This window comes from Mustela erminea, chromosome 10 (genome assembly GCF_009829155.1).
Source record: "Mustela erminea isolate mMusErm1 chromosome 10, mMusErm1.Pri, whole genome shotgun sequence".
Classification (NCBI taxonomy): domain Eukaryota; kingdom Metazoa; phylum Chordata; class Mammalia; order Carnivora; family Mustelidae; genus Mustela; species Mustela erminea.
In genome coordinates this window covers 67,238,263-67,254,957 of record NC_045623.1, presented here as the reverse complement: position 1 = coordinate 67,254,957, position 16,695 = coordinate 67,238,263, and the positions used below count along the sequence as shown (strand labels likewise).

The following is a 16,695-nucleotide window of genomic DNA, read 5'->3' as shown; positions in this document are numbered from 1 at the left end:
GGCACTCCAGCACCAGCAGAGGGATCTACTCAGCCTGGGGAGGCAGGGGTGGGAAGGCTTCCTGGAGGAGGGGTCACTTAGAGACCTGAATGTGCCAGGAGTTAACCCAGGGAAGGGGGTCCTAGTCAGGGGGGGAGGCAAGAGGAGAGCCTGTTCTGAAAGAGGCGCCCAGGTTGGAAGTGCAAGGGCTGGTTCTGGAACCTGCCATGAAACAGTGTCCTGGAATGGCCGGCGGGCCTGAGACCTCACCTCACCCACCATGTATCAAAATAAGTTTGGGTCGAGCTGTCTGAGCTCCTAGCTGGGTTTTGGTGATGACAGCTCTGGTTTGTTGGCTGCTTTCCAGAGACATACCAGAGGCGCCTTAACCTCCTCCCTGACATGCCTTCCCAGCCTACTACAGGCTGGGTCCTTCCGGGAAGGTTTTCTGTGGACAGCTTAGCCATCTTGGTGTGGATTCCTGCAAGCGTTAGTCACTGGGGGGCTGTCCTGACCTCTGCTGAGGCTGGTCCTTTCCCTTGTTTGCCTCAGACAGAGGGTAAAGTGATGGTCATGGCGCCTTCCGGCCCCTCATATCTAGACTGTTCATCTCTAGAAACTGGATCTGAACATCCATGAAACCACTTAGCTGCTGCTTGTTGAACATCTCCTATGTGCCAGGTTCTGTCAAAAAGCCATGTACCGGAGGGAACCAATGAGCACTCTGGCCCTTCTACAAACACTCACAGTATCAATCAGGTGCTGGGTTACAGGGTGAGGGCATAGATTCTGGATATGGGCCATCTGATAAAATGGTACTGGTCACACTATTTACATTCAGATTAATGACAGAGTTTAAAATTCAGTTCTTTGGTTGCAGGAACCACATTACAAGGGCTGAAGGGCCACGCATGGCTTGCTGTCACCATATGGAGCAGCACAGCTACAGAGCATTTCCCTTATCGCCACAATGAGCCAGATTCAAGTCTCAGATCTTCCTTTTGGAAGCTCTGTGACTTTGCCCCAAAAGTAAACCTCTCGGAGCCTCTTTCCTGCATCTATGAAAGCCTGTGTTCTTTATACTGCATCACACCTCCATTTGTTTGAATACAACAGCTGGGGCAAGAAAGAAAGTTACAACCCCAGCAAGTTCAAATTAAGATTCCAAGTTAGTTAGGACTCTTGATAGCAAATAACAGGAAACTGAATCAAACTGCTTTAGGTAAAAAAGGAATTTATAAGCAGGCTGATAACATAGTTTGTGGAACCCATGCAGATGGAACATGTGGAGATTTTTGTTCAAAAAGCAGGAAAAAGGTGCATTAAAGGTCCTAAAATATGAAGCTTTTTTTCTTTCTTCTGCAGTCTCTTAACTTACTATGGTGGTTTTTGTTTGCTATTTAGTATCATTCTTAAATAATACAAACTAAAAATTTAGATTACTAACATGAATTTTCCCATTCATCTTTATATTTGCAGGGCTAGTTTTTCTTTCTTTCTTTTTTGTTTTAAGATTTATGTATGTATTTGAGAGAGAGAACATGAACAGGGGGAGGGACAGAAGGAAAGGGAGACTCCTGCTGAGCAGAGAGCCCGACGTGGGGCTCGATCCCAGGACTCTGGAACCATGACCCTAGCTGAAGGCAGACGCTTAACCCACTGAGCCTCCCAGCGCCCTGCAGTGCCAGTTTTAAATGCAAACATAAGAGAATCTGTCTTGTATGCAGAACGACCAAAATTATACAATTTGTATTTAGCAGCATGTGTGCGTGTGTGTGTGTGTGTGTGTGTGTGTTTTGTACTTAACCAGAACAGTGCAAACACCATATGAAACTAATTCAATGATCTTGAATTACAATGATCTTGATACATATACATAGAAAGTTACAGTGCAAACACCATATGAAACAATGTTCTTGATACATATACATTCTTCCAATGCATTCTCTACCTTTGGCTTGTTGTGGAAAATCTGAAGCAACCGAGGAAACTCAAGCGGCACATGGAAATCAGGGAGAACACAACTGTATTATCGCTGGTGGGCTCAGCGGGATTGTTTCCCAAAGGCTGAGGACCTGACAGGGTTAGGGGTGGGTTTTTATGGTTACGGGTGGTGGGGGATGGTAACAGGATGTTTCCGCGGTCTCTCAGGGCCGACTGGCCCCCTTCGTGTGGAAGTATAATTTATATGGAGGCATCTCAGAAGAGTGCTAAGTCTTCCCCGGGGACTTGTTTTTTCTTAACCAAACAGGATGGCCATTTGGTCTTTTCCTCCCCCTCAGCAGGAGCAATGGTGAGCAGCAGACAGGAAGGGGCTGGGGCCCAGGGGTCTCTATCCACCTGAGGCTTACTGGTGAGTAAGGAAGAACTGAGAAGCAGAGGAAGTATATGGGTAGCCCTGTCTTTCCTTTCTCTTCTGCATCATTTTCAGTATCGGCAGTTGGCTAGCGCAGGGAAGTTACACCGGTGAGAAAGGATGTGATAAGGTTCCTTGGCTGTTTGCCGTCTTTGAATGCCATCGTCTCCTTTCTGTGTTCAAAGCAAGTTCTGGTTTGAGGAAAGCACGGTTTCTCATGGCTCACAGCACCCCTGCTCACTCAGTTATAGACATAACATGCTTTCCTTGGACTTGGCTTTGAGTCTTGCTGAACGTCCATGTGTTGCCAGTTAACAGAATTCTGAGCTCACAGAGCTCCGCAGACGCTAATACAAGCAGAGTGGCAAGAAACTGGAGGGGCATCTATACTGTACCGGCCTTCTCTGCTCACATGATGCTCCACTGGCGGGCCAGACTCTTCTTGTGAACCATAAGTTCAAAGATAAAATTATTAAGAATTCAGAGATGGTGATGAAAGAGCATTAAACCAAGCACAGGACCCTTCAGCTGCCTGTGGAACCAATCCTGTTTGTAAGACACGAGGGTGAGGCTTGCACAGAACCCATGGGCAGAAGCAGAGCTGGGCTGCAAAGACCATCTGGACGAGGTGCTCAGTTGTCGGCAGAATTCTCTCTCTCCTTTCTGCATGCCTGATCACTCTCTGCTTCTGCTCCCAGCATGTTTACTAACATATAACATGTAAAGTAGTGATTAAGAGCACAGATTCCAGAATTAGATGACTTGTGTTTGCATCCTGACTCCCAGACCAACTGTTTGTGTGACTTCGGACAACACATCCTGCGTCTCAGTTTTCTCATATGGCATACTGATTTCTACCCTTTCCCTTTATGGCAGCAGGCACCTGCACCCCAACGCAGCCCTGCCCTGCCCCACAGCAGGCACAGAAGACACTGCAGGCCACATCTGGTCCATGGGATTTCTCTCTCCTTTTCAGACCACACAGACACTAAAGTCAGGGATCCAGGGTTCAGGGAGACCCAGAGATATTCTGCTCCACTCTCTGAGGCTCAGAGAAGGAAAGAAGCCAAGGCAGGGCCACTTGGAAATCAGGTGCCAAGTCAGAACAGACCTGGGGTCTCTCCCTTCCTACTCAGTCCTTCCTAAACCCGGGAACGTTTCTCAAAGAGTCCTGTCATTGGCTGTTAGTCTTCAGCTTCTGTCTCCTTTATGGTGCAGAATTGCCCCCACCCCTTAAGCCCGCCCGGAACTGAGTAGACCCTCTCCCCTCTCCCGGAACCACACCCTCCACTGCCACCACCTCCCCTACGACCGGAGTTCAGGTTGCTCTCTGCTGCCTCTGGTGGCTAGGCACTCATGTCCTTTGGGAAGGTGGGAAGGTGCTAAGGTTAGTGACTGCTGAATGGGGGAGACAAGCTGGGGGGTGGGAGGGGTGGGAGTTGGAGGGAGAGGGACACAGGATAGATGTCTACAGAGCCACAGTGGCTGGTGCCTGGAGAATGGATGATCTTGGGCCCTTGGAGGCCACAGATGTTAGGAAATCAGATTAAGGAATTGAACAAGAAATGGACTGAGCCTTGTTTTCTGGAAAAAGTCAAGAGGAGAACTGGCGATGCATGGAGGCTTGGGGCAGAGGATGACGGAGTCAGGAGAAAGGCAAAGATTCAGGTTCGTGTTCTGACACTGAAACACGCATACAGGAAGTCATTTGACCTCCCCAAGCCTTGGCTTTTTCAACTCAGAAATGACTCCTTGCTTCATGAGGCCATAAAGAGGCCATGGGGTGGGCAAACAGCATGGGGGAGGCGAGGGTCTGGGTGCCAGAGAAATGGGGATTTAAACCTCAGCCCCACCATTAACTAGCCATGCAACTTTTAGCCATGTTGCTTCACTGCTCTGGATCTCTATTTCCTTGTCCATGAAATAAGAATATTAATTATACCTAACTCTAAGTGGTTGGGAAAGTTTAGAATCTTATGTGAAAAATCATTAATGGGCTTGGCATGTAGTAACTGCTCAGTAAATGGTTGCAAGATATAGAGACCTCAATTAAGAAAGCTCAAGCCGAAAGAACAATTTATTCAAAAGCTCTTCCACCTCCCCTCCTTCCCCCTGCATCACGATTTCTAAGGCCTGCCTGACTCTTCAGCGTTTTGGAATATGACAACCGTCAATGTTTGACAATACAATGGGCTCCCTCTGGAAGTAGTAAACTCCTTGTTCCCAAAGAAACACAAACAAAAGCTAGATGATGTCGTGAGGGCACAGAGCAGGAGGGCTTCAAGCACTGACGGAATGGGGCTGAGGGAAGGAAGGAATCATCTTTTCCAGACCCTCTCTCCCAGGGTGCCTGCCCACCCCCAGATCTAGGAGTGGGTGGTGACCCCTGAAAACACTCATCTGGGCAAGACTAAGGAAAACCCGGGCTGAGAACCGGCCATGAGGGAAGCCGAGATACACACAGGCCCTCCCCATCATCCCACAGGCCCGTGTTTGGATCACTTCCCTTTCTTGGAGCAGAGGGAAGGGGAAGGGGCTGATTCTCCAGGAAGATATGGTGCAGATGGCTGGCCAGTGGAACCACCTCATCAGAGCTTGGCTAAAAAGGGATTTGCAACGATCAGATTGGAGAATCTTCAGACCAGAGATGGGCCTTCTCGAAGGCAGGAATGAGGAGCTCAGGAGAGCGGCTCATTAGCCCTCCTTCCTGGATTTTCTCAGGCCCCTAGACCACACCAGAGCTGGCACAACCACAGAGTGGTCATCTGACTAAGTGATGACCACTGCTCTGGGAGGGAGGGGTACAGCCCCACTTCTTGGGGGCCATGGCAGAACGTCTGAGAGAGGTTTTGCTTTAAAAAGCATAATTTTATTTTTGGAAAATAAACACAAATCCTCTCTTTTTTAACTCCAGGAACAACAGAGTAAAGCTCAATAAAACCTTCTTGGCTAGTGGAGCTCTTTCTACCTAACCCCATCGGCCAAGAAAATTCCTAAGGTCAGGAGAGAGGAGACTGTTGCCCTGTAAAGTCCACATCTTTATCTCTGGGAAGTGTGAAATTTTTCTGTTTCTCTGAAGAAGGTATGTGTTCAAAAGGGTCAAGTACTCGGATCTAGACTAAGCCAAGTTTTACAGAGGGAAGAGAGGCCAGCAAAGGAAAAGGGCTTACCTAAGGTTAACAATAAACTGGCTCTGACTCGTAATTAAATCTCATTTTATCTCACTGTTAAGTCCAGAGCTTATTAATGGCTGATTGGTTGATGGTGAATGTGGCACTTGAGGCTGACAATATGGGCAACAGTGCTAAGAATGATTATTTATTAGCTCAAGAATCAAGAGGTCAAGATTCTAAATTAACTCCTTTTGGGTTCAGTAAGGCTGCCTTGACTCCCTGACCACTGACAGCATCCACACTCTGAGGAGGGTTATAGGTCAGGGTGATTTTGTGTTAGCAAAGGAGTGTTGTGTTTCCCTTGGCCCCAAGCTATGAACAATAAAATCTAAGGACGCCACAATTAAGAAGGGAGGTCTTGACCATCTCATGTGCTGATTCTTTAAAACAAGAGCTATGGGGCCCTTGGATGGCTCATTCAGTTAATCATCTGCTTTCGGCTCAGGTCCTGATTCTGGGGCCCCAGGATCAAGCCCTGCATGCGAGAGTCTGGCTCGCTCTCTCCCTCTGCCCCTCCCCTCAGGCTCATGCTATCTCTCTCTCTTTCTCTTTCTCCCTCTCAAATAAATAAAATCTTTAACAAAAATAAGAGTTGTTATTTTATTTATTTTCTCTTTTGTTTTGTGTCTTACCATTCCATTCCAAAGCAATCATTCCATTGTTTTTCTGTATAGATTTTACTAAATTATTTGTTTTTGCCTGTTTTTGAACTTACGTAAACTGAATCACATTGAATTTTTTTTCACTCAACATCATGCTCTTGAGATTCAATGTCATTAAGTGTAGCTGTAATTTATTTTTTAAAAAGATTTATTTATTTATTTTAAGACAGGAGAGAGAGAGCGCGTGTGCCCACATTGGGGAGGAGGGGCAGAGGGAAAGAGACAGAGAATCCCAAGCAAGATTCCCCGATGAATGCGGAGCCTGATGTGGAGTTCAGTCCCACGACCCTGAGATCATGCCCCAAGCTGAAATCAAGAGCCAGAGGCTTAACCAACTGAGCCACCTGGAGGCCCACTGTAATTTATTTTTTACTTTGCTGGAGTATTACTTATTTGCCATATCTTGTTGATGGACACTTGTGTTTTTTTCCAATTTTTGACTATTATGTACAATGTCACTATAAACATTCTTGGATGTTTACATTGTGCGTGCAAGACTCTCTAGGTTATATACTTAGCAGCAGGATTACTAGGTCATTAGGCTATGCAGATGTTCGACTTTACTAGATAATACTACCTGTTTTCCTAATTACTTTTACCAGTTGTTGCATTCATCCACAATGTGTGAAAGTTCCCAACTTTCACATGCTCTCCAACATTTGGTATTAATTACTTTTTAACTCTTGTCAATCTGGCAGGTATGAAATAGTATTACATTATAGAGTATATCTGCATTCCCCTGATTACGGAAATTAAATACATTTTAATATGTTTGTGACCCATCTGTGTTTCCCCTTCAGTGAAATATCTTCTCATTCCTTTTGTCCATTTTTATTTGGGTTGTTTGTCTTTTCATATTGATCTTCATATAATCTGCATGTTAACACATTATTTATAAAAGTTTCCCTGTTGATGGCTTATCTATATCTTTAGATATAATTTTAATATAATCAAATGTATCAATCTTTTTCTTTATGATTTGTTTTTGTCCTTTTTAAAAAATCTTCCCTACCCTAAGAAAGTTACCTTTCTATAAAGTTGTGTTTTACTTTTCTCATATGGGTCTGACCAGCCTGGTTAAAGACTAATGTAAGAGTCAAAAATTGTGTTTTCCTTAAGGTCAGCGAATTGTCCCAATACTACATATTGTAAAATCTATCCCTTCACCTTGAACTAAATGCCTTCCCTGTAATAAAACCAAGTTCAGTGTATTTTTGGTTTCTGTATATATTTGTCAATACCACTCTGTCTTAATGACTGTAAGTTTATCATTCTTTTTTTTTTAAGGATTTCATTTATTTATTTATTTGTCAAAGAGAAAGAGAGCACAGCAGGGGGAGCCAGGAAGAGGGAGAAGCAGGTTCTCCACTGAACAGGAAGACCAATATGCAGGACTCAATCCCAGGACCCTGGGATCATGACCTGACACGAAGGCAGACGCTTAACCGAGCCACCCAGGCATCCTGTAACTTTATAATTCTTGACACTTTGCCAGGTAAGTCTCTTTTTCTTCCTCTTCAGGAATTTTAAGTTTTCAGTAAGGGCACTTAAAAACTTAAGGAAAAAAGTTGTCACGTTCCAGAAAAAAATTCTTATTTTTATTGTAATTGCATGGAAGTTATTGGTCAGTTTGATAGATTTGACATCTTTATGATATTGACTTTTCTAATTCATGAGCATGGTGTATCTTTACATTTATTTAGGTTTTTTTTTTAAGATTTTATTTATTTGACAGATAGAAAGCACAAGCAGGGGGCAAAGGAGAAGCAGACTCCCCGCTGAGTAGGGAGCCTGATGCCAGACTCAGTCCCAAGACTCCATGACCATGACCTGAGCTGAAGGCAGATGCCCAGCCATCTGAGCCACCCAGGCGCCCGGACTTTGGGGTTTTTTTTAATATGTATGTTCCTTAACTTCTCAGCATAAGGTTTTCCTATTTATCCTTTGTTACTTTTTAAAAAAAGCTTTATCTAGGCATAATTTACATATTGTATGATTCATCCCATTTAAACATACAGTTCAGTGGTTTTTAGTGAATGTACTGAATTGTACAATCATCAGCACAATCCAATCATAGACCATTTCCATTGTCCCCAAAAGACTCATCACGCCCATCTTTAGTCTATCCCTGTTCCCACCTCCAGCCCCAGGCGAAGACCCACGTGCTGCCTGTCTCCATACACTTGCCTTTTCTGGATACTTTTTGTGTTTGTGGACTTTTTTTTCCATTTGCCTTCTTCTTTCAGTTAGGGTAATATTTTTGAAGTTCGTCCATGTTTGTAGTATGTTCTCATTACTTCATTCCTCTTACTGGTGAACAGTATTGCAGGGTATGGATAGCATACATTTTGTTTTTCAGATTACTGTTGCTATGAACTTTCCCGTACAAGTCTTTCTGTGGACACATGTTTTCATTTATCTTTAGTAGATATCTACAAGCCAAATTACTAGGTTGTTAAACATAAATTTATGTCTAACTTTTAAGAAACTGCCAAACTATTTTCTAAAGTAGATACACCATTTTAAATGCTGCCAGCAATGTATAAGGGTTCCAATTTCTTCACATCAGCTCCCACAGCTATTACTGTCTGTCTTTCTGATTATGGCCATCCTAGTGGGTACCAAATGGCCTCTCCTTATGGTTTTAATTTGCATTTTCCTCATGGCTAATGATGCTGAACACCTCTTAATGTGCTAATGAGCTCTTTATATATATTCTTTGGCGAACTGTCTATTCAAATCTTTTGCCTATTTAAAAAGTTGGGTTGTCTTCTTCTTGAGTTGTGAAACTTCTATATATTCTGGATATAAGACCTTTATTAGAATTAGGATTTGCAAATATTTTCTTCCAGTTTGTGGCTTACCTTTTTATCTTCTTACTAGTGTTTTTTAAAGTACAAAAATTTATTAAGTTTGATTTATCAATTTTTTTTCTTTTATGAATCATGCTTTAAGTGTCATATCTAATAACTCTTTGCCTAAACCAAGGTCAAGAAGATTTTCTCCTATGTTTTCTTCTAAAAAGCTTTATCATTTTAGCCTTAAATTTTGGTCTGATCCCTTTTGAATTAATTATTGTGCATAGTGTGAGTTAAGGGTCTAAATTCATCTTTTTGCTTGTAGATCTCCAATTGTCCTGGCAATATTTGTTGAAAAAACTTATTACTGATTTTTAGCAACCTGTTTGTGAATGGAGAATAAAGACTTAATAAGAGTAATCCTTTGAGGTTTGTAGAGATGTGCTTTATGACCCAGTAAATGTTGCATGTTCATAAACATTCTGCATGTGCTTGGACAGAATGTACAAGTCTACTGATGTTGGCACACTGTTATATGTATTCAACCAAACTTGAGAATGCATTAGTTCTGGGGCTCATGGGGGACTCAGTCAGTGAAATGGCTGCCTTTGGCTCAGGTCATAGTCTTGGTGTCCTGCTGGGATCAAGCCCCAGGTATGGCTTCCTGCTCAGTGGGGATTCTGCTTTTCCCTCTCCCATTCCCTTCATGTGCTCTCTCTCTCTTTCTCTTTCAAATAAATAAATAAAATTGTAAAAAAGAGAGAAAACATTAGTTCAAATCTTCTATATCTGTACTTATTTTTTGCATATGTTTGAGCTAGGAATTACCAGCGGAGTCATGTTAAAATCTACTGACATGATAGGAGATTTGTCTTTTTCTTCTTGTCCTTTCAATTTGTGATTTATGGATCTAAAAGTTGTATTACTAACTTTCATTAACGTGTGATCTGATCATTTTATCATAAGGTAGTGACCCTCTTTATCTCTGTCAATATTTTTTGCCTTAAAGTCTATTTTGTCTGATACTGGTATCTTTTTGGGAGTATGTCCAGGAACCATATACTTGGAAGATTTGACCTGTTGAGATAATAAATTCTGCCTTAAAGTTAGCTTCTTTGCACAGCACCTTTCCTCCCTGCCTCCCAATCAGGCTCACATCCTCGTCCTAATCTAAGGGCATCTAAATTGGCTAGGCAGCATCTTTCCCTTGGGATGCCAGAGAATATTAACAATTTTAACAGGTTATTCAATTCATTTGTTTTGTATAAGAAAGCCAAACATGACAGAAAAAGAAGGTTCTGTCTTTCAAAGCCAGACAGAACTAGGACATTTCAATATGCCAGTAGAAGTAGGCATATGTCCTAGTAGAAGGTGAACTGTTTTGGGCTCTCGAATTCTTGTTGAACACAAAACGTCTCCACATATGTAGAATGTAAAGCACGGACACTGATGGTCCTGCCAGCTTCTCCTGCAATCCAGCCTGTGCTCAACAAGAAAGGAATAGTCCCACCATATTTACTGCCGTATTTAATGGATTCTGAAGCAGCTGGACAGGTTAGGCAAACAGGAGTGAGACTTTCTCTCCACCCAGACGTCATTCCTCACACACTTAATGAAAGGACACCTCCTTCTTCCCACTGGTGGAGGCTAAATAACTTTCTTGGACCAGAGAGAACATATCTGTACCCTGAAAGAAAGAACCTCCCCCGGTGTGGTTAAAGGCCTTGGTCTCAAGCAACACCCCAAGAGAACCCCACTCACTCAGCACTTACTCTGTGCTGGGTCTTTGGCAGACATGTTTTCCTCCAGTCTATGCAGCAACCCCATGAGAAAGATATTATCATCATTTTACAAACAAGAACACTTCGGCCTGTATATGTTGACCTTCCAATGGACAGTCTGCTAGCAAGTGGCAGAGCCAGCATTTGGAACCCAGCACTTCTTACCTTCTTGCTTGAAGAAGAACCAAAGCACCTGGCTTCTGTAGAGAAGAGTTTCCAGTCCACGTGGAGCAGACAGGAAGGCTGCCAGGGGAAGGGATGGAGGTGTGGTTGCCTTTCCTCCCACTCCCTCCTGAGCCCTGGCACTCGGTACAGGCAGACATCAGGGAGGCACCATGGGCCGGGCGTGGTAGAATGAGCAATTTGATAGCATTGCCCATGAAAAGCACTATGTTGTGTATTTTCTTAGAAGCTGTATTTGTCCACTTGGCTTCCATTCATCACAGGGCCAACTACATTAACTACAGTTGCTTATATTCATGATGCTCTGGCTTCTAGGGGCTTCACAGACCCAGGAAGAGGCTGCCCGTCCCAGAGCTAGCTGATTCCTAAAGACAGTATCACCCTACCCATGAGCCTGCTTTGGATATGCAAACCAGTAAATCCTGAGTCTACACCCCCTTACCCACCTCCTTTTGAAGACCAAAGATGTAAAATGAAAATATTAGTTTATTTTCTCTTTTATGCCTCTGCCTCTTCCCAGAAGCTTCAGAGAGAGAAGGGTTATCTTGAGCTCACAGGGGTTTTTTTATGGTCATAGGGGGCTTCCTAGCCACGGATGCTGGGTCGGCTCAGATGGCTATGAACTCTGCACTCCAGGACCGTTCTCAGGCTCTGGCCAATCGTCTACTTTTCATCTGCAGGAAATGGTCCCTCCCGGGCCCAGAAGTGACAAGGGCCCAGCTTCCCAAGGCCCAGGCTTTGGAGAATGGGGACAGGGAAGCCCAGACCACGAGAACAGCTTGTGCATACGTGTGGCACTTACACACCTGAAGCACCCAGGCCGCCTTCTCCATAATCAGTCAATGTGCAAGTTCTCCAAAGTATTCAGTGAGGGCTGAGCATTGAGCTGCAGACATAACATGTACCAAACCACTTGTTTGGAGCCTGCAAATGGGCTGCATTCCAGAATTCCAGTTGTAAATAAGGACTTGCTTCCTACAATAATTTGCTCTTTGGGGGAATAAAGAAAATTACACCCTGCACTGTATATTGTATTCCTGGCTTCAACCATGGAAAAATATTTCACCCATTGGATATAATTACATACAGTGGCAAGTATTTGTAATGAAATATTGTAGGAAAAATATACAACAACAACAAAAATAAACTATTTTATTTGTTCCTGACACATAGTATATACTACATAAATGTTTGTACACATATATTGTGGACAAAAGACTAACCTTTTTTGGGTCTCAAAACATTGACAATTGGGTCAAGTTGTTAAACACTTCGAGAGCCAATCCAAACAAGGGTGCAGGCTGCCAATCTGTGACTTGTTATAAACTTTGTCAAGACTTGGTCACTTGCTTCTAAAAGGCCCTAGTAGTGAGTCTTGTAATTAATTGATTTTGTATGAGTTCCAAAATTCTGATTTTCAAACACTAAACGTTTAGGTTTAATTTTAAAAATTGGAAATGAAAGTAAATCAAACAAGCAAAAAAGCTCCATGAGGTCAAAAGGCAAGTGACAAACTGGGAAGAATTATTTGCAGTTCATGTCAGAAAGGACAAATCCCCCTATTATATACAAAGCTTCTAGAAATAGAGGAGGAAAAGACCATCAATCTAATAGAAAAAGATGGGTAAGAGACAAGAATGCGTGGTCCACAGAGGACCCTTAAACATATGCAAAAATGGTCAACTGTTTTCAAAATAGGAGAAATACAGTTTAAAACAACACTAGGCTACAGTGATTTGCCCAACAGACTGGCAAAAATCCAACACACCTTGTTGGTAAATTCATGGTGAAACAAGACGTTCTCATCCGTTGTGGCTAAAACAGCGAATCCTCTGGGAGCAGCAAGCACCGGTTATGAAATTTCCAAATTCAGCTCCCTTTGCTCCCACATCTGGCCTTTAGGAATCCGTCCTCTGTTGCATCAGTGTGAAATGGCACGTCTGCAAGCTTATGGGTCTCCAAATAGCACATCATAATAGCGAAAGATGACAAGAACAGACCACCGTCAGGTGGGAGGGAGCTGGTTAAATATTCTATGGTGCGTCCGCACAATGGAGCGATAAGGATATATTGAAAGTAATGAACTTGGTGTCGAACAGAAGGATTTCTAAAATATGTTAAGTAATAAAACTAAGGTGCAGAAGGATAATTGGATAAGAAGGAGGAAAACAAACATGGATATTTGTGTTATGAGTAGTTACGACAGGGCGCTAGCAGGGTATGTGAGAAATAAAGGGAAATTTTATTAATTAGGTGAGAGCAGCGACTCTTAAACTTCAGCCCAGACCGGGATCACCTGGAGGGCTTGTTAAGTACAGATTACTGGCTCCCACTCCCCGGGCTTCTGATTCAGTAGGCCTGGGATGGATTCCAAAACGACTTCTAACAAGCTCCTAGATGGCCAACCAGAGATTTGGATTTTGAGATCCACTGGATCAGAAAATGGGATACACAGAAGCTGGAGCTAGGCTTCTCCAGGTATGTGTTTTGGTTCTTTTTTTTTTAAGGATATTATTAATTTATTTATTTATTTATTTAGAGACCGTGCACATGTGAACAGGAATGAGGGGCAGAGGCAGAGGGAGAATCTCCAGCAGAATCCACCCTGAATTCAGAGCCGGGCTCTGGGCTCCATATCAAGACCTGAACCGAAATCAAGAGTTGGACACCCAGGCACCCCTCCAGGTATATCTTTTTTTATCATTTTGATTTTTTAAAACATGTAAATGTATTACTTCCTCAAAAAAAATCTTAAAGAAATGTGTTCCATGAAATAACCTGCTCCTCATTCACACTCTAGCCTCTTAACCTGTTTTATTTTTCTTTCCGACAATTATTATACCTGAAATGTTGTTATTGTGTTTACTTTTCATTCTTCCCCCCACTAGACTAGGGTAAGGGTGTTAATTTCCATTGCTCACTGTATTTCCAACACTAATATTATGTCTGGCACAGAGCAGGTGCTCAGGAAATAGTTGTTGGATGAACGAAGTGCATGCTTAGTTCTCTTAGTCTGTACTAGATCCAGATCCAGATGCCTCACTGAAAGGGCCTCCCTAACGCCCAAGACCCTCTTGGCCCTCTAGGTGAGGGCCAATTCAGATGCCGAATGTTGAAACACGGTTAACTTTAATGGTCTTCAGGTAGCTTTCCTTTTGGCATTTTAAGTTCTACAATGAAGTCAGGGGGCGTGTGGGCTCAGAAGAGACCATGCTGTTCATCTTGCCACACTGTCAGAGTGAAAAGAGGTTGGGTTTGGGAGTCATAGAGGCATGGCATCCAACCCTCCAGACCACCCACCAGGTCTGTGACCTTCGGCATCTCTGGTCCTCAGTTTCCCAACTGTAGAATGGGGATGCTCCTGCCCAGCTCTTGGAATCACTGAGAGACTCAACTGCTGTAATGTGCACGACACGTGGCACCCAATTCATATGAGTTATTTCTTGGCTTTTCAGCTGGCGTCTTACATCAGCTGTTTGCACAGTTCTCCCCCTTACCTTGGTTTATTAAGTGGTAATTGTAAAAGTTTATAACAAGTCATAGGTTGGCAGCCTGCACCCTTGTTTGGATTGGCTCTCGAAGTGTTTAACAAAAATCTGACTTTAATTGCCAACATTTAGAAACTGGAGATTGTACATAAAAATCTGGATTTGTGGCTTCATTGGAAACATCTGCATGACCACAATCACTGGAGCTTGGTGTTGGCATTGCGCTCTGCTTACAGTCCCCATGAGTCTCTACCACCTTCCTCTACAACACCCCTTGCTGCCCTAAACAGCTAGCCCCTAGAAGCTTTGAGTCCCTAGTTTATAAAGTGCTCCCACTTTCTTCTCTTATTTGAACTTGACCCTTGAGGGAGATGTTACTATTATTCCCCATCTTACAGGGAAAGCTGAAGCAGGTCTGTGAGGTGACTCACTCAGGGTTGTTAAACCAGCAGCAGCAATAAATAGCTAGCCTTTACTGGATATTCAGCATGTGCCAGGAATTATTCTAAGTACATTACATGTCTTAATTAATTTAATCCTCACAACAATTTTATTAAATATTTCCATTATCCCCATTTTACAGATGAGGAAATGGAGGCAGAAAGGTCAAGTGACCTTTCCAAGGTCACACAGCTAGAAAGCTCGAAATGAACCTGTCTTCTGCATCCTAATGTGCACTATAAGGCAGTGTTGTCCTTCCTGGCTTCCTCCCTTTCTTTCTTTTTTTTTTTTTTTTTCAAATAGGCAAATCAGTGGTGTATTTGGTTGGGGGGCAGGTGGGGTTACATTTTATAATATTTGTGCCCTGCTGTACCCCCATCACCTAGAACAATGCCTGGCATGTAGTAGAAGTATATGAAATATTGGAACAATATAGCAATAGAGGCATTCATGATCCATTATCAGCTGTTGGTATCCCTGGTGTCTGCTACTGTTTAATTAATTAGCACAGAGATGAGGACCTACTTACTACATGAGCATATGATGGGTTCCCTGCCCTTGAGTAGCTCAAGTCCTGGTGAAAAACACTGACAAAGTTCAAATACAGGACATATGTAGAAAGTTACGTTTTGCCTTTCAAAATGATCAATTTTCGGGCACCTGAGTGGCTCAGTGGGTTAAAGCCTCTGCCTTCAGCTCAGGTCGTGATCCCAGGGTCCTGGGATTGAGCCCTACATTGGGATTTTTGCTCATCAGGGAGCCTGCTTCTCCCCTTTCTCTCTCTGCCTGCCTCTCTGCCTACTTGTGATCTCTGTCTGTCAAATAAATTAAATAAAATCTTCAAAATGATCAATTTTCAATAAAGGCTAAAAATGGAATCAGTCTGGGGTGCCTGGTTGGCTCACTAGGTTCAATGTCTGCCTTTGTCTCAGGTCGTGATCTCAGGCTCCTGGGACTGAGTCTTGTGTCAGGCTCCCTGCTCCCTGGAGAGTCTCTTTCTTCCTCTACCTTTCCTGGCCCCCCAGCTCGTGATCTCTTTCTCTCTCAAATAAATAAGTAAAATCTTTAAAAATAATGGAATTAAGGGGCACCGGGGTGGCTCAGTCATTAAACGTCTGCCTTCGGCTCTGGTCATGATCCCTGAGTCCTGGGATCCAGCCCCGCATCGGGCTCCTTGCTCAGCGGGAAGCCTGCTTCTCCCTTTCCCACTCCCACTGCTTGTGTTCCCTCTCTCACTCTGTCTCTCTCTGTCAAATAAATAAATAAAATCTTTAAAAAATAATGGAATCAAGTCAGTTTAGAATGCTAATTATCTTACTGAGTTAATATTTTCAATGGTGAAACTGGGCGCATGAGATAGTCTTTCCAGAGGCTGGAAGAGTTTTATGATGAAAATCCAGGACAAAATGCAATTTGAAAGAATTTCCTGCTATGATATCCCCCTGTTGCTAGGATAAATTCACTGGGATCCAGTGACACAGACCATGAAGTTAAACGTGCTTGATCCAACTTTTTTTTGAAATATTTATTTATTTGTCAGAGAAAGAGCACAAGCAGAGGGAGTGGCAGGCAGAGTTGGATAAGCAGACTTCCTGCTGAGCAAGGAGCCCAACTCAGAGCTCAAGCCCAGGATCCCAGGATCATGACCTGAGCGGAAGACGGACCCTGAACTGACTGAACCACCCAGGCAACCCTATCCAACTAATTCCTACCCTGGTTTCTCCTACAAGGGCTTCTGGAAAGTCTAGGCAAGGACTGTGCACTTCTGGCCTTTTTTTTTTTTTTTTTTTTTCCCCGATATTGCTGTACCCTGGAGTCGGTTCTCTAAAAATCT

At 43.2% G+C, this 16,695-nt stretch overlaps 1 long non-coding RNA gene across 1 annotated transcript; it reads left to right on the top strand.

Moving 5' to 3' along the window:
- The first annotated feature begins 12,468 nt into the window (after window positions 1-12,468).
- On the top strand, window positions 12,469-16,440 carry LOC116568043. The gene is made up of 3 exons (XR_004276484.1): window positions 12,469-13,410; window positions 13,493-13,617; window positions 16,402-16,440. It is a non-coding gene; the product is annotated as an uncharacterized LOC116568043 (long non-coding RNA).
- Window positions 16,441-16,695: the final 255 nt, after the last annotated feature.